This window comes from Anolis carolinensis, chromosome 2, assembly GCF_035594765.1.
Source record: "Anolis carolinensis isolate JA03-04 chromosome 2, rAnoCar3.1.pri, whole genome shotgun sequence".
NCBI lineage: Eukaryota > Metazoa > Chordata > Lepidosauria > Squamata > Dactyloidae > Anolis > Anolis carolinensis.
The window spans coordinates 30,319,803-30,344,027 of NC_085842.1; the positions used below are offsets into that span (position 1 = coordinate 30,319,803).

General features: G+C 41.9%; 1 protein-coding gene across 1 annotated transcript in view; it reads left to right on the forward strand.

Moving 5' to 3' along the window:
- Positions 1 to 24,225, forward strand: part of ppp1r18 (protein phosphatase 1 regulatory subunit 18) — a 74,347-nt gene that overhangs the window by 26,398 nt on the left and 23,724 nt on the right.

Below are 24,225 nucleotides of genomic sequence, written 5' to 3' on the forward strand. Positions count from 1 at the left end.
CATATGCCCTCTGATATCACAGTGCAGTTCAGGAAGAAATTTTGGAGATCTAGCAGAGGAGCAACATCATGACATACCAAATCAAAGTATCCATGCCATACCGTTTCCCCTAAAATAAGACATCCCCAGAAAATAAGACCTAGAAGAGGTTTTGCTGAATTGCTAATATAAGGCCTTCCCCGAAAGTAAGACTTAGTAAAAAAATTTGTTTGGAAGCATGCCTGCCGAACAGAACACCAGAGCATGCAGGATCGGTAAATGTACATACCATAGAGTGTTGTACATAGAAATAATGGTAGTAACAAGAAATTCTTGATAAGATTCACAGTTTGCCTGGTTATGCTGGTTTGTGATAACAACTACTGTACAGTATACAATAAATGTTCATTTTTTGTTCAACAATAAATGTGAATTCTTCTTCATGGAAAAATAAGACATCCCCTGAAAATAAGACTTAAAGCATCTTTGGAAGCAAAAATTAATATAAGACACTGTCTTATTTTCAGGGAAACACGGTAGTAGTTCCAGTTTCTATGTATGGTTGCAAAAGCTGAAAGGAAAAAAAAGCAATTATGTAGTGATAGAGAGGGACTTCTACAGATGCTATGGACCACCAATAAGGCAAATAAATGAGCCCAATAGCAAATCAAGCCTGATCTACCACTACAAGGACAGGTGACTAAAGCAGTTTTTCTCAATCCTGTGGTTCTGCAAAAGACGATAATGCTCAGAAAAGCGGAAGGTAGTAGAAAAAGAGGAAGATGGCATTATACGTAGATTGATTTAATAAAGGAACCAACCTCTGAATTTTCAATATCCGACCAGGGCAGTTGATGACTGGAGCTCTTAGAGATTGACCAATTAAAGGGTCACCATAGGAGCCACCAGTGGCACAGCAGGTTAAACCGCTGAGCTTCTGAACATGCTAACTGAAAGACTGGTGGTTCGATTCTGGGGAGCGGGGTGAGCTCCTACTGTTAGCCCCAGCTTCTGCCAGTCTAGCAGTTTGAAACATGCAAATGTGAGTAGATCAATAGGCACCTCTCCGGCAGAAAGGTAACAGCGCTCCATGCAGTCATGCGGCCACGTGACCTTGGAGGTGTCTATGGACAACGCCGGCTCTTCGGCTTAGAAATTGAGATGAACACCACCCCCCAGAGTTGGACATGACTAGACATAATGTCAAGGGGAAGACTTTACCTTTATAGGGTCACCATAAGATGAACAAGTTGATGGCAAATAGCAAGTTTGTGAGCAGCTTGGAGTCTCAATCAAGAGAGAAAAGTGGGGTACAAATAAATATTATAACAACAACAAAACAGAAGGACTAGATTCTAAGATATTATTATTATTATTATTATTTTCTTTCTCTCTTTCTTTCTTTCTTTCTTTCTTTCTTTCTTTCTTTCTTTCTTTCTTGAATTTATATTCTGCTTTTCTCCTGTGATGGGATTTATTAATGCAGAGACATCAAATTCATTTTCATTGAGAGCCATATTAGCTTTATGGTCGCCTTCAAAGGGCCATTGAATCCATGGATAGAGGATCTGTAGATACAGAGGGTGAACTATAATTCTTTGTACATACTGATTGTGCACTTCAATCTTTAACCAGTTTAGATCCCCAAATGTCATTGAATGACAACCCCAACTCACCACTTTTGATTCCCTGCCATGCAGACTGAGGATAATGGGAATTACAACCCCATAGCAATTGTGGCTCTGAAGCCGGGGAAAGGTTAAAGGACATTTTCAAGTAAGACATCATATCACAACCCTTATATTTAAATTCAAACCCCACTCTCCTGACTAAACAGAACAAACTGCAGCATTCCAGATCCCGTCAGTTAGTCATGATGGCTAATGATGAGGAATAGGTCTTGAATTTGACATATTCTGCCTTGGTGAGACCATACCTGGAATACTGTGTCCAATTCTGGGCACCGCAATCAAAGGATGTCGGAAAGCTGGAACGTGTTCGGATGATCAAGGGTCTGGAGAACAAGCCCTATAAGGAGTGGCTTAAAGAGCTGGGCATGTTTAACCTGCAGAAGAGAAGGCTAAGAGGAGACATGATGAGGGCCCTATATAAATATGTGAAGGGAAGTCATAGGGAGGAGGGAGCAAGCTTGTTCTTTGCTGCCCTGGAGACTAGAACACAGAACAATAGCTTCAAACTACAGAAAAGGAGATTCCACCTGAACATTAAGAAGAACTTCCTAACTGTGAGAGCTGTTCAGCAGTGGAACTCTCTGCCCCGGAGTGTGGTGGAGGCTCCTTCTTTGGAGGCTTTTAAACAGAGGCTGGATTGACATCTGTTGAGGGTGCTTTGAATGTGATTTTCCTGCTTCTTGGCAGAGAGTTGGACTGGATGGCCCACGAGGTCTCTTCCAACTCTATGATTCTAGTTAAGACTTTTTTTTTTTCTATGATTCTACATGTGATCCAATGGCAGGGGAGTTATGCTTTCTGTATTAGAACATAATATGGCTGATGAACAAAGTGAAAGAAAATCCAGTCATTGTTATGTGTGTATCATAATGGAAAGTGATCCAGAAAGTCATGGTCTGATCAGTCCTTATGTCTGCTTTTTAACAACTACTAAATATTCAGGAATTATCTGAATAAGCCTTTCACAGAGTGGATTTATATATTCACTTGCTTCATGTTGTTGACCATAAGGCCCTTATTAAGCTACTGGTGCTAAATCTGAAATTGGCAGGCTTAATCGTAGCCTCCGGTTTGGACAAAAACTAGACAATTGTGGTTACAGTGAGCGCTTTTTCTGGCTTTTGTGTCAGGGAGTGAAGACTTTAAGATGAAGAGGCTCATGAGAAGGTTTCTATTTCCCTGAGCTTTATTACAAACCATCTTGTGATAACGTATGGATTATCATCTTTGGGTTTGTCTTTTATCACTTCTGTGCTTTTATAACTGCTTGGTATAAAGAAATTTCGCACCTGACATTTTTTCTCCTGCATACCTTCCATGCCATGCAAAACTCAGCCTGATAAATCACTGTGTACAATAGTCTCTTTTGGGGTTTGATTCCAGGACTACCCCATAGATATCAATATCAATGGATGCTCATGTCCCACTATGTACAAATAGCGTAGTAAATTGGTGTCCCTTATATAAAATGGCAAATTCAAGGTTCACTTTTTGGAACTTTTTGCAATTTTTTCAAATTGCTTATGGTTGAATCTGTGGATGCAGAATCCGTGGATAAGGAGGACTGACTGTATTAAGCTATGGTGCAAGGCACAGTAACAAGACCAGGTTGCTTTCCCTTAAATCTGGCCATTCTTTATTGTGATATTAAATAATAATAATGATGATAATAATAATAATAATAATAATAATAATAATAATAATAATAATAATAATAATGTTTAATTTGTTACAGTCCTCTCCTCATGGTTCAAGGTGGGGCACAACACAGTTAAAACACATCACCATAAAATACTTACATTAATACACACTATCACAAAATACATATGTTAAAATACATAGTGCAACAATTAAATGACAATACAAATGTTGTACATATAAATAGTATTTTATGATCTCTCCTCCTCACGCGTGGGAGAAAGTAAGCTCTTGCTGAGCAAAGCTCATGTCTAGAAAACCTCATGTGGTAAAAATGAGGTGCCTTTACAGTGCAACAAAAAACCAAATATACATTGTCCCTGCGCCCATTATTCCTGATTGGATTATGACCTGCAGAGCTGGCACTCGGCACTTTCACCACATATAGAAGATCACATTATGCATTGTTTAATCCATGGCTTTGGTCCTCTACTCATGCTCATTAATGCGGATTAGGATTCTGACTTTACCCCCAATGGCATGTGATGCAAAGATGGACACTGCCCACCCTGGCTATGTGTAAAGGAGCATTAAAGGATAACTAATCCACATCAGGTGATCGGGAGGATACACCCTGGGAGAAATTGTGCGCAGGTCTGAAGTGAGCGTAAGAAACAAAAGTGACAGGAATGCAGAATGCCAGGTCTGTAAAACAGAATACTCAGAGCACTTAGAAAAATTCTCCTAGAATTGGAAAGAAACCCAGTGAAGTGGCAGTCAGTGGATTGAGAGTATAACTACATTATAATGGTGTCACACTTCAATACCACTGCGGTAATAATGGGAATTGCAATTCCTTGAGATATGGTTATAGGCTTGATACAGGGTACATCTAAACTGCAGAAATAAAGAAGTTTTATACCACTTTTATACTGGCTGTTAGGAATTGTGGGAGTTGAAGTCCAAAACACCTTGAGGGCCCAAGTTTTCCCAGCACTAGTGTAGAGGCATCAATTAAATTTGTAGTGTTGTTCTCTTAGCGTCTATCCACATTATAGAATTACGTAAAGCCATCAGTGCTAGTAGACATTGGCCCCATCTACACAGTCATATAATGCAGTTTCAGAATCCAGATTAACTGCATTGTACTGGATTATATGGCAATGCGGACTTTCAAACTGTGTATGGTCGAATCTGTGGATGCAACAGTACTAATAGGCATTGCATCAGTGCTAGTAGACATTGGCCACATCTACACTGTCATATAATGCAGTTTCAGAATCCAGATGAACCGCATTGTATGGCAGTGCAGACTCATATAATCCAGTTCAGTGTGGTTCATATTGATTCTGAAACTGCATTAAATGGCAGTGTAGATACAGCCTTTGTTACATCTTGTAGGGTATTACACAGAATATGGTATCAACTTTATAACTACCCCAACAGATTACAAGTCCCATGATTCCTTAGGACCTTTTAGCTCAGTGGTTCTCAACCTGGAGTCCCCAGATGTTTTTGGCCTACAACTCCCAGAAATCCCAGCCAGTTTACCAGTTGTTAGGATTTCTAGGAGTTGAAGGCCAAAAACATCTGGGGACCCTAGGTTGAAAACCACCGCTAGCTAACTACTCATGGAGAGGGCCAGTTGGAGAGTCAAGAGACTGGCTATGTATTTTAATGCATATGTTTTAATGGTCTCATGTTTTTATCTACATTCTTTAACTATGTTGTTGTACCCCTCCTCGAACCTTGAGAAGAGAGAAGTTGTTCTTGTTGTTGTAGTGGCTTGTGGATTTCATTAAGGCTCCTTCAATGTATTCGGTCTCTATGCCTGGCACGTCTCCACCATGACTTTCTGCTGTGATTCACCTGGCTGCCCTCTGACGTGGCATTGTCTTTTTTCTTGCCAGATGCACTAGATGTGATGCTGGCCATGTGCTTTTACACAGCCGAACAAGGGGCAAAAAAACGAGGGAGGGTGCCGAGCAAGACTGGATCCGTTGCTGTCTAGGAGAGGAGCTTTAACCATTTACTTCTGCCAAAGTTGCAAGCAGAATCAGACCCACCCTGATTTATTATTAGTGTTTGTTTCTTAAATTGGCCATGCAAGAAGGAACCATGCAATATAGTTTTTCTAGGATTAATACACTGTAGAATGAATGCAGTTGGAGACCACTTTCGCTCCCATGGCTCAATCCTATGGAGTCCTGAGAGCCGTCGTTTGGTGAGGCACCAGTGCTCTTTGGCAAGAGAAGGCTCAAGTCCTTATAAAACTACAGCTCTATTTCACAGCATTGAGCTTTGTGTCAGATTGCATTAATTCTCCAGTGCAGATGCTCCTTCTGTATTTGTTGACCTATAAAAATGAAATGGTTCTGAAACAGCTCTTGGTCTTTTAGGAGGAAATTCCCCCAGATGTGGTTTATTTTCTATTTGTATCACAGTGACCTGAGAAGCGACATCAGTTGAAATCCATCCCTCTCTCTATTCAACCCAGATTCACACAGTTTGGACTAGAATAATCCTGTGAATTACCCAACTCTGCATATTTATTTACCCTCAGTTGACAGCCCCGCATGCCTTCTGTCTAATAAGCAGCTTCTGTTTTCTGCACAGGGGGATTTATTTGAGCCAGCAATGTTGAGGCAAAAAAGGAGAACTGAGCTAAAGTCATGTGTAACAGTTAAAATATACACATTCAGCTAACTATGGGCTCCCACCATTGCTTTTTTCTTATGGCTGCCATATATTGAAATGATCATTTGGGCAAGCTCTCTTTGGGTCCATATACATTAGGAATATAGATATTACTTTGTGGAATTAACCTGTGAAAATCAGTTAGTTCAACGTTTAGTTTCCAAACAGTCGGCCACATGCTTTTAGGAAGTACTTGTATACCCTGACCACACTTATTGAACTATGGCAATTTCGCTGCACGCGACTGTTTGATATTCTTATGTTTTATTGAAACTGTGTTTTTAACTATTTTGTTACTTTTATTATTTTTATTTATTTATTTATTATTTTTATTTTATCTACGTTTTGTTTTGATTGATCATTTGTATTGGTATCTAGGGGCATCAGCCCCATGTGTAATCCGCCCTGAGTCCCATTTGGAAGATGGTGGCAGAGTTTAAAAATAAAATTATTATTATTATTATTATTATTATTATTATTATTATTATTCAGAGCCCCCCGGTGCCACAGTGGATTAAACCGCTGAGCTGCAGAACTTGCTGACTGAAAGGTCGCAGTTTGAATCTGGGGAGCAGAGTGAGCTCCTGCTGTTAGCCCAAGCTTCTGCCAACCTAGCAGTTCAAAAATATTCAAATTTTGAGTAGATCAATAGGTAGCCCCCAGTGGTGCAATAGGTTAAACCCTTTTCTGGCAAGATTGCTGACTTAAAGGCTAGGTTGCTGACCTGAAGGTTGCTGGTTCAAATCTGGGGAGAGCATGGATGAGCTCCCTCTGTCAGCTCCAGCTCCAAGCGGGGATATGAGAGAAGCCTCTAACAAGGATGGTAAAAACATCAAACATCCGGACGTCCTCTGGACAATGTCCTTGCAGACAGCCAATTCTCTCACCTCAGAAGTGACTTGCAGTTTCTCAAGTCGCTCCTGACACAGAGAAAAAAAAGTTTGACGCCACTATAACTCCATGGCTCAATGCTATGGAATCCTGGGAGTTGAGGTTTTATAAGGTCTTTAGACTTCTCTGTCCAAAAGGTGCTGGTGCCTCACCCAATTAGAGATCCAAGGATTCCGTATCAGTGGGTACATCTACACCATGGAATTAATGCAGTTTGGCGGCACTTTAGCTGGCTTCAGTGTAACGAAATCTTGGGATCTGTCGTCTGGTGAGGCACCAGCACTTTCCGGTGTAAAATAACTATATCTGCAATTGAGCCATGGCAGTTAAAGTGGTGTCAAACTGCATTAATTCAACACTGTAGGTCAGTGGTTCTCAACTTGTGGTCCCGAAGTGTTTTGGCCTACAACTCCCAGAAATCCCAGCCAGTTTACCAGCTGTTAGGATTTCTGGGAGTTGAAGGCCAAAACATCTGGAGACCCAAAGGTTGAGAACCACTGCTGTAGGTGCACCAATAGCCTTGGAAACAATTGTGACAGGTCAGATAGTACTTGAAAGCACACAACTATGATTTCAGAGGAGGCTTTTATCAGCTTTTCAACCTGGTAATTCTTGGAGGCTGAGGAGGCACCATTGCCTGGGACCTTTTTTAAAAAAATCTGGCTCACAAGCAAGGGAAGATCCAGGCAAAATCCAATTGCTGCAGAAGCAGGAACCAAAGAATGGGGCTTGGGCCGGCTGTGTTTTTCCAAAGGAAGTCATTATAATGTACTGAGGTCAATGTTTATGGAGTTGCCACAGTTACCGTCAGCAAAGGCCTTTCTTAACTCTTTAACCCGTTTACATCAGATGCCCTAAAGAAAGAAATCTCCCACCCAATCTCCTTGCAATTGACGCAAGGCCAGGCCACAGCTGAGGACAATTCCTGGCATTGATGTGAATGTGATCTCACTGGTTTCAGCTCTAGGAAGCCTTACGAAGAATCTGTTCCTTATTTAGAGGGGTATTTGGGTGCATCTTCACTGTGAAATTACTGCATTTTGACACCACTTTAACAGCTGTGCTTCAATACTATGGGATTGTGGGAGTTGTAGTTTTGCAAGGTCTTTAGCTTTCTCTGCCAAAATCCAGGGTTCCATAGCATTGAGTGATGGCAGTCGAATTGGAGTCAGACTGCATTAATTCCCAACCTGTGGGCTGTGGCCCACTGGTGGGCCATGAGACCTAAAATAAGGTCCATGAGACATGCGGGTAAAATAAGCTCTAGATTATTAAATATGGTGTTCTGTGGGCGAGCAGATAGTGACTACTGCATGGCATATCGGAAACAAGGGCTGATGTGTCCTATCCAATGCAATTTTCTGAATCAGCATCCCAAATAACCAAACCGAAGTTGACCAAAAACTGATTTGTAACACTTTTGGTACTAATGTTGGAGAGTGATCCATGGTCAATAAAAGGTTGGGAACCACTGGTGGAAATGCACGCAAAGTCAATATCATATGAGCTTCATATTGAGGACAATAATCTGGAGTATATGTTTGGGAGGCCAAAATGAAGGCATTGGCCCACCATCATTCTGCTCCTGCCATGAAAATTTTCTTCAGTCCCCACATTTCTAAAACACTGCATTCCAACATTAAAACTTAATTGGAGCATTTAGAAATAAAATGTAAGCATCCATAGAGAACAGGCAGGAAACATTACCAAAGGGAAATGCAAACACAGCAAATGTGAGCGTTCTGAATGTGAACAATTATCCGTGGCCCCTTTGACCCTGCGCAATTACAGTGTTATGATTCTCCTTTAACTGCCATGGCAACTTCCTATGGATTCCTGGCATTTGCATTTAAAATTATTAATTAGAGACCTCTGGTGCCTCAACAAACTCCAGGATTGCACAGGATGCTGCTATGGCAATTAACATAGAATCGTAAATGCCGTAATTGCCTAGTGTCAAAGCGCCAAAACGGCAATGCTAGAAATTGGGGGGTGAAAGATAATTTTCATTCAGGGGGCAAGCGTCTAATTTGTGGGGACAACATCCTCGTTTTCTCTCACTCTCCCCACAACTGCACTCCCTTTTGAACATACTGGTACAGTAGAATCTCACTTATCCAACCTTCACTTATCCAATGTTCTGGATTATCCAACGCAGTATGCCTTTTAGTAGTCAATGTTTTTGTAGTCAATGTTTACAATACGTTGTAATGTTTTGGTACTAAATTCGTAAATACAGTAATTACTACGTAGCATTACTGCGTATTGAACTACTTTTCATGTCAAATTTGTTGTTAAACATGATGTTTTGGTGCTTAATTTGTAAAATCATAACTTAATTTGGTGTTTAATAGGCTTTTCCTTAATCCCTCCTTATTATCCAACATATTCGCTTATCCAACGTTCTGCTGGCCCGTTTATGTTGGATAAGTGAGACTACTGTATTTACATTGGAATGACATGGCTGGGGGTGCATCTACACTCCAGTTTAACACCACTTTACGTGCCATGGCTCAATGTTATGCAATAGTGGGAATTGTAGTTTCTTTTTTCCTGAGATTTGAATCCATCGCTCCATGCTCTAGTCTTTGGAGCAGCAAAAAACAAGTCTTCTCCCTCCTCAATATGACACCTTGTAAAATATTTCAAGATGACTATCCTGTCCTTCTCTTCTCCAAGCTAAACATCCTTAGCTCTTCCTAGGGCTTGGCTTCCAGACTATAAACCATTTTAGACACGTTCCAGCCTGTCAATCTCCTTTTTGCATTGTGTAGTGCCCGGAACAGGGCACAGTGTTATTCCAAGTAAGGTCTGACTAATAGCTGGAAAGCTGTCTCTCCTGCTTTAGGATTAGAGTCATTTGCAAATTGCTATATTCTGTACAGGTGGCCTTCCACAACTGCAAGTTTCACTTTTGAGGAATTATCATTATCATCATCATTATTATTTCCTCTTTCCTGCCTCCCCATTAGGCTTGAGGCAGGTTACAACATTATTAAAATACAATAAAAACTGGTGGCACAGTGTATTAAAGCGCTGAGCTGCTGAACTTGCAGACCAAAAGGTCCCAGGTTCAAATCTCGGGAGCGGAATGAGCGTCCACTGTTAGCCCCAGCTCCTGCCAACCTAGCAGTTCGAAAACATGCAAATGTGAGTAGATCAATAGGTACCGCTCCAGCGGGAAGGTAACAGCGCTCCATGCAGTCATGCCAGCCACATGACCTTGGAGATGTCTATGGACAATGCCGGCTCTTCGGCTTAGAAATGGAGATGAGCACCAACCCTCAGAGTCGGTCACGACTGGACTTAACGTCAGGGGGAAACCTTTACCTTTACCTACTCAAAACAAAGAGGCATGAGGTTAAACACACACATTAAAATCATTCCAAGCAATAAAATGTTGGTTTAAATGTTATAGTTTAAAATTGCATGGGTAAGTCTGCCAGATTTGATTAATATGTTCCCTTTTAAAAATCTCTAGGTCCTCCATCAGGACTATGGTTGGATTCCTCCATACATTTGTGGTGGGAAACTTAGGGCCCGTCCAGACAGTACCTTTATCTCAGGAGCTCCCACATGAAAAGGGAGGGTGGCCAAATGTTCCCTGAAAATGAGGGAGCAATCGCTACAAAGGCCAAAACATGCGAGATTTTCAGGTGCGGGAATATCCTGATTCTAGCACTTAAAGCATCATCAAACTGCTTTCATTCTGCAGTGTAGATTTTTTTCGTATCAGGAGCGACTTGAGAAACTGCAAGTCGCTTCTGGTGTGAGAGAATTGGCCGTCTGCAAGGACGTTGTCTAGGGGACACCCAAATGTTTTGAGTTTTTTACCATCCTTGTGGGAGCCTTCTCTCATGTCCCTGCATGGAGCTGGAGCTGATAGAGGGAGCTCATCCACACTCTCCCCAGGTTGGATTCGAGCCAGCAACCTTCAGGTCAGCAACCCAACCTTCAAGTCAGCAGTCCTGCCGGCACAAGGGTTTAACCCACTGCGCCACCGGGGGCTCTTTTGTGCAATGTAAATGGACACACACACACATCCCAGTTTTGTAAGAGTGGCTGAGAGAAGACTAGCTGTGGTTTCCATCTTCTGCCCTTCCTTCCTCTCTCCAGCCCTTTAAAAATGAAATTTCTGGTTGAGGTTGCACAATTTCACCTTCCAGGTAAGTCGACATTCCTGCTGCTGCCTTGATAATCTTGCCTTCTCTCTTCTCACAGAGTCTGCTGAGGCTGAACAGGCACAATTACGCAAAATGGAAACAACCACATTGCAGGTTATGGGGCATGGCAGGAAAGGGGGAGAGCACTGCACACTCACCCATTTCTTTCCTGTTTTGTTCCTCATCTTGCTGATGCTGCATTTGTTCCATCTGACAATTGTTTTCAAACCAGGACGATTAGGCAATAAGGCAGTGGCTTCAGAGTCTGGATTGCAATGTTATCTTTTATTCTATTCCTTTTAAAAAATGCACAAAATTAAATTGAGGCAGACAGCTCCTTAAGCATTAAAACTAGGGGTGCATCTACATTGTGGAATTAATGCAGTGTGACACCACTTTAACCGCCATGGCTCAATGTTGTGAAATCCTGGAAGTTATAATTTGGTGAGGCATCAGCACTTTTCGGCAGAGAAGTCGAGAGACCTTGCAAAACTATTGCTCCCAGGATTCGATAGCATTGAGCCATGGCAATTAAAGTGGTGTTAAACTGCATTCATTTTACAGTGTAGATGCACCCTAACTAGAACATCCATGAACCACAGCAGGAGGAGTACTGAGATGGTGGTCAACTGCACAGATCTGGGCTGTGCATGAATGTAAATGGAGTATTGGGTTAAAATAACTTCTTATTTAAGAACATAGCAGAGCATGTACCAGTCTAACTTAGGGTATATCTACACTGTAGAATTAATACAGTTTGACAACATGTTGACTCTCATGGCTCAGTGCTATGGAATAAAAGGAGTGGTAGTTTTATAAGGATATGGTTATCCTAGTTTTCCATGGGCAAGAGGATGTCGACTATTATATGGCACATATTCTGAATCTCAAAAACTAGAATGGATATGGGAAAAGTGGTGAAATTTTCTGAATCAGCTAGTCAGATATACCCAGAAACTGGTCTAACATTACAGGATGACTGTTCGAATCTGGGTAGAGTGGGTGAGCTCCCTCTGTCAGCTCCAGCTCCCCGTGCAGGGACATGAGAGAAGCCTCCCACAGGATGGTAAGGCATCAAACATCTGGGCGTCCCCTGGGCAATGTGCTTTCAGACGGTCAATTCTGTCACACCAGAAGCGACTTGCAGTTTTTATCAAGTTGCTCCTGAAACGGAAAAAATGAGGTCTTTAGCCTTCTCTGCCAAAGAGGCCTGATGCCTCACCAAACTACAACATACACAAGCTCTCAAAGTGCCCGTTAATAGAAAAAAAATTGTTGAACCATGTTATAAATTCCTGAAAGCAACATTTTAACAGAAAAAAAGAAACAAAATTATAATTATCTTTGCATTTAGAGGACTGATCAGATTTTCAGTTCCTTCCCAGTCCTGAAATTAGAAATTCTAGGTGTTACTTTTTGGACTATTAGTGTCAGAATCCCCTTTCCATTAAAGGGTTTTGGACCAGAAGTACAGTAGAGTCTCTCTTATCCAACGTAAACGGGCCGGCAGAATGTTGGATAAGCAAATATGTTGGATAATAAGGAGAGATTAAGGAAAAGCCTATGAAACATCAAATTAGGTTATGATTTTACAAATTAAGCACCAAAACATCATGTTATACAACAAATTTGCCAGAAAATGTAGTTCAATACATAGTAATGCTATGTAGTAATTACTGTATTTACGAATTTAGCACCAAAATATCATGATGTATTGAAAACATTGACTACAAATATGCGTTGGATAATCCAGAACGTTGGATAAGCAAGTGTTGGACAAGTGAGACTCTACTGTAACTTTCCCGTGTTTGCTATTAGGTTGGGGAGTTGCGATACAAATAGTTACTTTCCCAAGCTCATAACTAAAGTACAGAATGTTTCAAAATGATGAACCCAATTTCAAAGCACAGCAGTTTCAAAGTGTATACTGAAATAGCATCAATTGCACCTGGCTTCTAAATATAGTAAGGAAGAAATTTTACTGGATGTACAGGGATAGGTAATCTACGCTGTATAATTAGTGCAGCTCGGCACCACTTGAACTGCCATGGCTCAATGCTGTGGAATCATAGGAGTTGCAGTTTTACAAGGCCTTTGGCCGTCTAGTCTATTCACAGTCGAATAATTAGCTCCAGTGTATTGGGGGCCCCTGGTGGCACAGTGTGTTAAAGCACTGAGCTGCTGAACTTGCGGACCAAAAGGTCCCAGGTTCAAATCCCGGGAGCAGAATGAGCGCCCGCTGTTAGCCCCAGCTCCTGCCAACCTAGCAGTTCAAAAACATACAAATGTGAGTAGATCAATAGGTACTGCTCTGGTGGGAAGGTAACGGCGCTCCATGCAATCATGCCAGCCACATGACCTTGGAGGTGTCTACAGACAACGCCGGCTCTTCGGCTTAGAAATGGAGATGAGCACCAACCCCCAGAGTCGGTCACGACTGGACTTAACGTCAGGGAAAACCTTTACCTTTACCTTTTATAGCTGTTTAACTCACTTCTGCCCTTAATATTTCTCACCATCACACTTCTTCCGAAAACAGGAAACAGCAAATGAGTGGAGCGGAAATGAGAGGCAGCAAGGGACTTCTGCATGCAAGTCAGGGAGCTGCGGTGGCTCCGCTCAGGAAGTGGGTTGCTGTATTTTCAGAAATAGGAAAGGAAAAAATACAACTTTGCAGCAGGATAGCAGAGTGTGTGTGTGTGTAGTCTACGATGGCTTTCTGCAGGTGGGATGTTGAATAGACTACAGGGTTGGGTAGGAGCCCCCGGTAACATAGCTCGTTAAACTGCTGAGCTGCTGAACTTGCTGACCAAAAGGTCGGTGGTTTGAATCCAGGGAGCTGAGTGAGCTCCCACTGTTCAGCCCCAGCTTCTGCCAACCTAGCAGTTCGAAAACATGCAAATGTGAGTAGATAAATGGTTACTGCTCCGGCAGGAAGGTAACAGCGCTCCATATAGTCATGCCGGCCACATGACCTTGGAGGTGTCTATGGACAACTCCAGCTCTTCAGCTTAGAAATGGAAATGAGCACTAACCCTCAGAGTCGGACACAACTACACTTAATGTCAGGGGAAAACCTTTACCTTTTCCTCAGGTTTGTTTATTTGTTCATTGTAATAATGATCATTTATATCCAGAGCCAGTTTAAGGAAGTTGTTACCATCTTGAACTGGGAGATCCAGTTTCAAGACTGTACTGAGCCATGAAATTTGCTGACTGAACTTGTATCGGTATTTCTCTTTCGCTCTTCCCTGCCTTACAAGGTCATTGTGAAGATAAGGAGGAGGATAAGAGAGGCATCTCAGGCATGTAAGGATAAAAGTCGTGGTTTTGCTGTGCAGATGATTACATAGGGAATCCTGGAAGCACTTGAACTGCCATGGCTCAGTGCTGTAGAGCACTTGATGAACCAACCTGGACACAGCATATTGAGAACACAGAAATACTGGACCATTCTAACAACCATTATGTCAGACGACATAGAGAAGCCATTGAAATCCACGAGCATGTGGGCAATTTCAACAGAAAGGAGGAAACCATGAAAATGAACAAAATCTGGCTACCAGTATTAAAAAATACTCTAAAATCAGGACCGTAAATAAAGGAAACGGGGAATTGCAGTCAAGAAACAATCATGGCCAGCTAACACCTCCCAACAAAGGATTCCCTCAGGCAAAGAGCAGCCAGGCTTTGAATCTGCAAGGCCATTAAATGCTTATCAAGCTGGTCAATAGCAGCATTCACACGTGCCTCAAACAGACAAGAGTTCTTTTTCCCAACCTGGACCGTCCACAGATATATAAACCCCACTTGCCTAGTTTCCAACAGACCTCACAACCTCTAAGTGCCTGCCATAGATGTGGGCAAAACATCAGGAGAGAATGCTTCTGAAACATAGAGAAAACTCACCAACCTAATCCTGGAAGCTGTTTGGAGGCTGGATGGTGATTACTAAAAACGAAGTACTGTGATGCACAATAAAGGGTTTCTTTTGTGGGTGTTTGTTGTTTAGCTACCACAATTCACTCTGAACTGCATTAAATGGCCAGTGTAGATGAGGCCTCAGTCAACTTACATTCTTCAGAGGAAAAGGGCAGGCAATACAGTTGGTCCCCTGTATTGACAGATTCTGCGTATCAACGATGCATGGCTTGTAAATATTCTCACCCACTCCAGTTCTAAGAAGCAAACCTTGATTTTGCCGTTTTGTATAAAGGAAACAATATATACTGGGACTTGAGTATCCACAGATTTTGCTATCCACAAAGGGAGTTAACCCCCAACAGACATCAAGGTAAAGGTAAAGGTTTCCCTTGACGTTAAGTCCAGTCATGTCTGACTCTGGGGGTTGGTGCTCATCTCTATTTCTAAGCCGAAGAACCGGCATTGTCCATAGACACCTTCAAGGTCATGTGGCCAGCATGACTGCATGGAGCGCCGTTACCTTCCCGCCAGAGTGGTACCTATTGATCTACTCACATTGGCATGTTTTCGAACTGCTAGGTTGGCAGAAGCTGGAGCTAACAGCGGGTGCTCACTCCGCTCCCCGGGTTTGAACCTGGGACCTTTCGGTCTGCAAGTTCAGCAGCTCAGCGCTTTAACACACTGAGCCACCAGAGGCTCCAAGAACAGACACCAAGAACCCACTCTATTAATATATTTTAGCAGCCCTGTCTCCTCTGCTTCTACCTTTTCCCCAAAAGGTACTTTTTCCTAATTAAAACAATCATTAGACACCTGCGTCATGCATATAGTTCCACTTTGCAATGAACAATGTTCAAGTATTAGGGTAATCCACGCTCCCCTTCCTTCTTGCTTTACATTTCACTCAGACACACCGGTTCGTCTAACATAACATTCGCTTATGTTCTTTGCTAGAAGCAAACTACGAGCCAGGATAACGTGGGTTAATCTGTGGGGACTTAATGTGGGTTAGAGATAAGAAGATCCTGTCTCAAGGCAGAGAGTTGGATTAAATCAGCTAAGTCCCAAATGGTATGCATGCTGGTGTGCCACAGGAGAACTGATAGTGTGCTACGGGAAATGAATTAATGACATAATTAAAAGTCTCCTGTGAACCCAAAAGACCTCCCAACAAGGGAAGCTACCTGTTGGGTTATTTGGAGATGCTTTACGACACAACTACACTTTAGAATGAATGCAGATTCAGGCCACTATTACTGCCATTGCTTATGCTATAGCATCCTGGAAGTTATTGTTTTTGCAAGGTCTCTCGCCTTCTCTGCCAAAGAGGGCGGATGTTTCACCAAACTACAACTTCCGTGATTCCATAGCATTGAGCCATGGCAGTTAAAGTGGGGTCAAACAGAATTAATTCTACAGTATAGAGATTCACTCATATAGCTGCTACAGGGAATAAGGAATAGAAGAAAACAAATGTATTTTACTCACAGATCACAAGGCAAGTCACTGCTTCTTTCCCAAGAGAAGGGAAAGGGTTGGGCCTCCAAATGTTTTGAATGACATCTTCTACTATGCTGCTTGTCCCATTGGGCATGTAGATTAGTGTTATTGGAAACTGGCCAGAATCACTGTGTTGCTGTGAGTTTTCCAGGCTGTATGGTCATGTTCCAGAATCATTCTCTCCTGACATTTTGCCCACATCTGTGGCAGGCATCCTCAGAGCTTGTGAGGCCTGTTAGAAACTAGACAAGTGGGGTTTATATATCTGTGGAATGTCCCGGGTGGGAAAAAGAACTCTTGTCTGTTGGAGGCAAGTGTGAATGTTGCAATTGACCACCTTGATTAGCACTGAATAGCCATTTAGCTTCAAAGCCTGGCTGCTTCCTGCCTGGGGGAATCCTTTGTTTTGGAGGTGTTTGCTGGCCCTGATTATTTCCTGTCTGGAATTCCCGTTTTCGGAGTGTTGTTCTCTATTTACTGTCCTGATTTTAGAGGGTTTTTTTTAATACTAGTACAGTAAAGTCTCACTTATCCAAGACTTGCTTATCCAAGGTTCTGGATTATCCAATGCATTTTTGTAGTCAATGTTTTCAATATATCGTGATATTTTGGTGCTAAATTCATAAATACAGTAATTACAACATAACATTACTGTGTATTGAACTACTTTTCTGCCAAATTTGTCGTATAACATGATGTTTTGGTGCTTAATTTGTAAAATCATAACCTCATTTGATGTTTAATAGACTTTTCCTTAATCCCTCCTTATTTTCCAAGATATTCGCTTATCCAAAGTTCTGCCGGCCCGTTTAGCTTGGATAAGTGAGACTCTACTGTAATTAGATTTTGTTCATTGTCATGGTTTCCTCCTTTCTGTTGAGTGTTGTTCTTTATTTACTGTGTTGTTTCATTTCATCTCTGTATCACCTGTAAAACTGTCGCCCAATCAACTGTAAAATCATCATTCCAAATAAATATTGAAGGAAAGCTGTTAGACTTTGAAGCAGTGTTTCTCAAACTGTAATCCTCCACATGTTTTGGACTTCACTTCCCACAATTCCTACCCTGTTTCCCCCAAAATAAGACATAGTCTTATATTAATTTTTGTTCCAAAAGATGTGTTAGGGTTTATTTTCAGGGGCAGTCTTAATTTGCCAAACTGACTTTTCAAACGAACTCTATCTAGGGATTATTATTGAAATAGTGCTTATATTTCAAGCATCCTCAGAAATGCTGAAAAGTCATGATAGGTCTTATTTTCAGGGTAGGTCTTATTTTAGGGAAAACAGGGTAACAGCTGGGATTTCTGTGAACTGATATCCAAAACACCTGGAGGAGCACAATTTGAGAAACACAGCTTTAGAAGATTACCAACCCACTACAAAAACATAATGTTAAAAATAAACCCGTTGCTTTTTTTGGTGCAAAATGCCTTTAAATGCCCTTTTTGAATCATTTTCAGCATGTTTTTAAACTCCTTCCACACATAAAATTAAACTCAGAAGAGCCCTTTCTTAACAGGAAGTTAATACAGTGTGACCTGAAATGGCCTCAGAGACAAAAACCCGACAAAAATGATTCCCAAACCTCGGAATTTTTTTTGTTGGAAAAAATGTGAATAATGTGAGGTAGGATGTATTTGCCTATTTGCCCACACATCCCAGCAAGAAACAAACAACAGCAGAACTACCTACCTCAGCATGAGTGATGCTTCTGGAAAACGCAGAAAACATGGTTGGGAGAGAGTGTGTGGAGAGGATCCTCTGAAAGAGAGCCATTCTCACTTTTACAACTTCAAAAGTAAATATTTGAGATATAAGGCTGCGCTTGGCATTTGTACCTAGTGAGAAAAAAAGGGTTCTTCAGCTTTCACTCTCTTTTGGCCACACAGGATGGATCTGGTGAGCTGTTTGGAAACTTTTCTGGGCAGTTATGATTATAAAACTGCACAAACAAGCAAAAACAAATATTAGGATTGGTTGTCCATATATTTTAGAAACAGAGAGCCGTGGACCTCTGTGTGGAGCCCTGGAAAGCCCTTAATGGACCAGATCCAACTTCCCCAATTCAGGGCAATGCAGATGGGTTGGATCACAACCCCTATCATTGGCTTGCTTTGAGTTTATTGGGCTGCATGGCCATGTTCCAGAAGCATTCTCTTCGGACATTTCGCCTACATCTATGGCAGGCATTCTTAGAGGTCGGTTGTGAGGTCTGTTGGAAACTAGGCAAGTAGGGTTTATATATCTGTGGAAGGTCCAGCATGGGAGAAAGAACTCTTATCTGTTTGAGGCTGCAAGTGTGAATGTAGACTGTTGAGAAGTGTGAACAAAGGATTCCCCCAGTCAGGAAGCAGCCAAGCTTTGAAGCTGCAAGGCTATTCAGTGCTAAACAAGGTGCTCAATTGCAACATTCATACTTGCCTCAAACGGACAAAAAATCCTTTTCCCACCGTGGACATTATTCCACAGATATACAAACCCCACTTACATAGTTTTCAACAAACTTCACAACCTCTGAGGATACCTGCCATAGATGTGGGTCAGGAGAGAATGCTTCTGGAACATGGCCATTCAACCCTGAAAACTCACAGCAACCCAGTGATTCCGGCTATGAAAGACTGCGACAATACATTGAACTCCTATTAGCCTTGGCAAAGTTGGAATCATGTGTCTTTCTGGGCATTATTGGACTGCATCAGCCATAATTCCTTGCTGTTGGATGCTGTAGTTCCGTTTCATGTGGAAGGCTGAATAGTACCTGCTCCTAGACTCGATCAGAGGTTCTTAAACCTTTTCCACTCGCAACCCACTTCCACCTGAGACATTTTTATGTGGCCCCAGATATATAGGTATATAGCAGGCATAGGCAAACTTGGGCCCTCCAGGTGTTTTGGACTTCAATTCCCACAATTCCTAACAGCCTACCAGCTGTTAGGAATTGTGGGAGTTGAAGTCCAAAACACCTGTAGGGCCAAAGTTTGCCCTTGTCTGCTATATAATATAGGTATATACATTTTAAAATCAGCATTTGCAAGACTTGCTAAACAGCTGATTTTCCTCTTTTTGTGGAGCACAGCTGAAACATCTTCTGCAGAGTCCACTGTAAACACTACATGCTGTTGCTAGTGAATTTGTGTTAATAGATGGGATTTAGAAAACTTTTACTGTTGCAAAATAGTTTGTGACCCCAACACTGGAACCAGGACCCACAGTTTAAGAAGCAGTGGACTAGACAATGTTGGGTTGGATATGCAACAGTCCAACTCAATTGAATTACAGTAGAGTCTCACTTATCTAAGCTAAATGGGCCGGCAGAACCTTGAATAAGCGAATATCTTGGATAATAAGGAGGGACTAAGGAAAAGCCTATTAAACTTCAAATTAGGATATGATTTTACAAATTAAGCACCAAAACATCACGTTATACAACAAATTTGACAGAAAAAGTAGTTCAATACGCAGTAATGTTATGTTGTAATTACTGTATTTACGAATTTAGCACCAAAATATCATGATATATTGAAAACATTGACTACAAAAATGGCTTGGATTATCCAGAACCTTGGATAAGCGGAGCCTGGATAAGCGAGACTCTACTGTATTATTGTTATCGTAATTTATATCCAGCATTTTCCCTCTAATAAGAGACTCAAAGTGGCAAACAACACCAAAACCAATAAAATATCCAGCTTAAAATCTAAAACATACAAACATTAAAACAGAATTAAGTCACACATTGAAATCATTCCTATCTATATGAATGTTGATTTCAAATGTATAATTTAATACTGAGTGGAGCCCCCGCTGGCGCAGTGGGTTAAATCACTGAGCAGCTGAGCTTGCTGACCGAAAGATCAGCTGTTCGAATTTGGGGAGCAGGGTGAGCTCCCACTGTTCGCCCCAGCTTCTGCCAACCTAGCAGTCCGAAAACATGCAAATGTGTGAGTAGATCAATAGGTACTGCTCTGGCAGGAAAGTAATAGCACTCCATGCAGTCATGCCGGCCACATGACCTTGGAGGTGTCTACGGACAATGCCGGCTCTTTGGCTTAGAAATGGAGATAAGCACCAAACCCCAGAGTCAGACACAACTAGACTTAATGTCAGGGGAAAACCCAGGCATATGTGTGTGAAGAATCTCCCAAAACTTTTCCAGGCTGCGGTTTGTTTCCTGTTGTGAAATCTATCCTCTCTTCTTTTACTTTCTTTTTTTTAATTACTTCCAGTATACAAGAATGAAAGAATAATTAGTTAAATGTACAATCAAGGAAACTAAGCAGTGCGAACATGACCAAGATTGCAAACTGGGGCTGTTAAGCTTTTAATGACCATTAACCACCCTGCTGGACTCAGAGTAGATTTTCCAAAATGAGCCTCAATTTCTCCCTTCCTCCAAAGTGAGCCCTTGCAGGTCCATTTCAGATCACAGCCATTGCATATGCAGGTAAGAGGTTTAAACTGGACTGTAATCTACTTCCGTGATTATGAATGAGGAACTGTGAACCATTTGCAAGTGCTAAAGTAGAAAATTAGAGGAATGAGAACTTGAGAAGCTCTGGTTTTTGTTTATTACACAGCAGCTGCACTTCCTGAAGCTACCGTGCAATTCCAATAATCCTCAACCAGCCTCATCAAGACGGATTGTGGTTCTAGGAGTTGTGATCCAAAAAGTTACTTTTTTAACTGTGCTGTTGTGTGAGGTGTCATTAAAATTTCCCTACAGGGCTGCTGAGAAAATAAAAATATAGTAAACTCTCGATCGGTTAACTGGCATGGGGATTGGTAGATGCCGGATAAATGTAGTGTCTGGTAGCTTGAGAGTTACTATTTAAAATGGGCATAGCTAAGACTATGCCACATACTATACAATACCATCTGGAGCCCCGGTGGCGAAGTGCGTTAAAGGCTGAGCTGCTGAACTTGCAGACTGAAAGGTCCCAGTTCAAATCCCGGGAGCAGCTTGAGCACCCGCTGTTAGCTGCAGCTCCTGCCAACCTAGCAGTTTGAAAACATGCAAATGTGAGTAGATCAATAGGTACCGCTCCAGCGGGAAAGTAACAGCGCTCCATGCAGTCATGCCGGCCACATGACCTTGGAGATGTCTACAGACAACGCCTGCTCTTCGGCTTAGAAATGGAGACGAGCACCAACCCCCAGAGTCAGACATGACTGGACTTAATGTCAGGGGGAAACCATTACCTTTATACTATACCATAAACTCTATATTGACTTGATATTAATTTTTTTTCGTGTCAGGAGCGACTTGAGAAATTGCAAGTTGCTCCAGCAACGACTTGCTTGATATTAATATTGAAATCCAATAATTAAATTTTTAAAAGACAAACTTAATTTAATGTAAGAGTTCTGCTAAAATGATCATTTAAATTTTTATTTAAAGTATTATTTCTTTGAATTTTTTGCCAGCTGTTTGAGAGTTCTGGTTGTTTGAGTTCTTGTTAACCGAGAGTCTACTGTATCATCTTGAAACATATATAAACCTTGCACTCTTAAGAAGAAAGGTTGCCTATATACATTAGGTAACTGCAATACACAGAGGTATTAGTTCCCATTCACCTCTCAGAGCTGAAACCCAAAGCAATTTTGGTTTTCTTTCTGAGTTCATTTTATCTCCATTGACCCTTCTGCAGAGGCTCTCTTATTCACCTTTTGCTCTTCTGACGGCTTTACTGTTCAAAAAAAGGCATTGTGTCATCCTCATGGGCAAATGGGTTATGGCAGAAATGGGATTATAATTAAAGCTAAAAGCAGAGGAGTGGGAGCCAGCATCCGGCCTTTTCTGCACAGCGTTTCCTGGAGATACAAGTGGCTGCTTAAGATGAGCCACATCCCTGCCTGCCTGTGCACCTGGATTTCTCTCTTTATTTTTATTTTTGGTTAATAGCATTTGGTGCAAGAGCTTTGGAGACACATACAAGGAGGGGCCCCCCTGGGCAAAGCTAAATGGAGCCAGACAACAAAGGTGACATTAAAACGAGACTGCGGATCAAAGGGCTCACCGCCCACGCTGTCCTTGGTTAAGAATATACCGACGGACACAGCACAATATGGCCTGGATGGGTTGCAAACTGGGTGTGTTGCTCTCTAAAAGGGAATCTGGAGTTTGGAAAAGTTTCTTTTTGGAATACAAACTCCAGCATCCACAGTCAGCATGACTACTCATGCTTTTTATGGGACTTGTATTCCAGAAAGTAACTCTGGAGCTCTGAGCAAAATAGCTTCTACAGCAGGCATGGGCAAACTTCGGCCCTCCTGGTGTTTTGGACTTCAATTCCCACAATTCCTAACAACTTACCGGCTGTTAGGAATTGTGGGAGTTGAAGTCCAAAACACCAGGAGGACCAAAGTTTGCCCATGCTTGTTCTACAGTGCCTATGTCAAACTCAAAGCCCACAGATTGAATCTGATCCATCATGTCATGTTATGTGGCCGCCCAAATGCTGAACTACAACTCCTATATTCCTCATCATTAGACATAATGACTAGAACTGATGGGAGTTGTGATGCAGTAACATCCAGAAGGCTGTGCTTTGTTCTGTTTAGTCATGGGAGTGGGACTTGAGTTTAGATACAAGGTTTGTGCCTATGATGTTTAACTTCAAAATGTCCTTTAAACTTTTCCCAAACTCACAGCCACGAGGGCTGTTCAGTTGCAATTCCCATTATCTCCAGTCCGGATCTTGGATAATCAAAAGTGATAAGCGTTGTGAGACAAAAACATCTGGGAACCCAAACTGGGCAAAAACCAAAGAGTACCAACCACTATGTAAAAAAATTATAGTTGGCCCTCTGTACCCATGTATTCAGTGATCCTTTGAAGGCAACTATAAGGCTAATATGGCCCTCAATGAAGATGGGTTTGACACCTCTGTTCTATAGCTACTCTCTCACCAAGAAGAAAATAGATTCGTAATTGCTTAGAACAGATATTTATTAATTAAATGTATAAAATATAATAGTAGTTGTGGTTTTATCCACTGGCATCCAGCAAAATGTATGCCTCCTTTAGCAATTTTCTAGGGCCCCTGGTGGTGGCGCAGTGTGTTAAAGCGCTGAGCTGCTGAACTTGCAGACCGAAAGGTCCCAGGTTCAAATCCCCGGAGCGGAATGAGCACCCGCTGTTAGCCCAGCTCCTGCCAACCTAGCAGTTCGAAAACATGCCAATGTGAGTAGATCAATAGGTATCGCTCTGGCGGGAAGGTAACGGTGCTCCATGCAGTCATGCCGGCCACATGACCTTGAAGGTGTCTACGGACAACGCCGGCTCTTCGGCTTAGAAATGGAGATGAGCACCAACCCCCAGAGTCGGTCACGACTGGACTTAACGTCATGGGAAAACCTTTATCTTTTACCTAGCAATTTTCTAAGATTCCCAGACAATTCTATGGTATGTTCCTGCCAAAAGGTACCACAGAATCACATTGGAGGATGTAGCAACTTCCTAGGGAAGATACCTCTAGGAATTTCTTTATGTCTTCCAGGATGCCTATATGGTAACTTCAAGGCAAAGTCATCCATTTCTGATAAAGATTTGGCAGTTTAGTCCAGGCATGGGAAAACTATGACACTTCAGGTGTTTTGGACTTCAACTCCCACAATTCCTAACAGCCGGTCCAAAATACTTGAAGGCCAAAAGTTTGTCCATGCCTGGCTTTGCTCTCAACCTGACTTTGCTTCAGACTAAGTTGGCAGATACTTTGCAGGAAACTCCAGAGTCTCCAT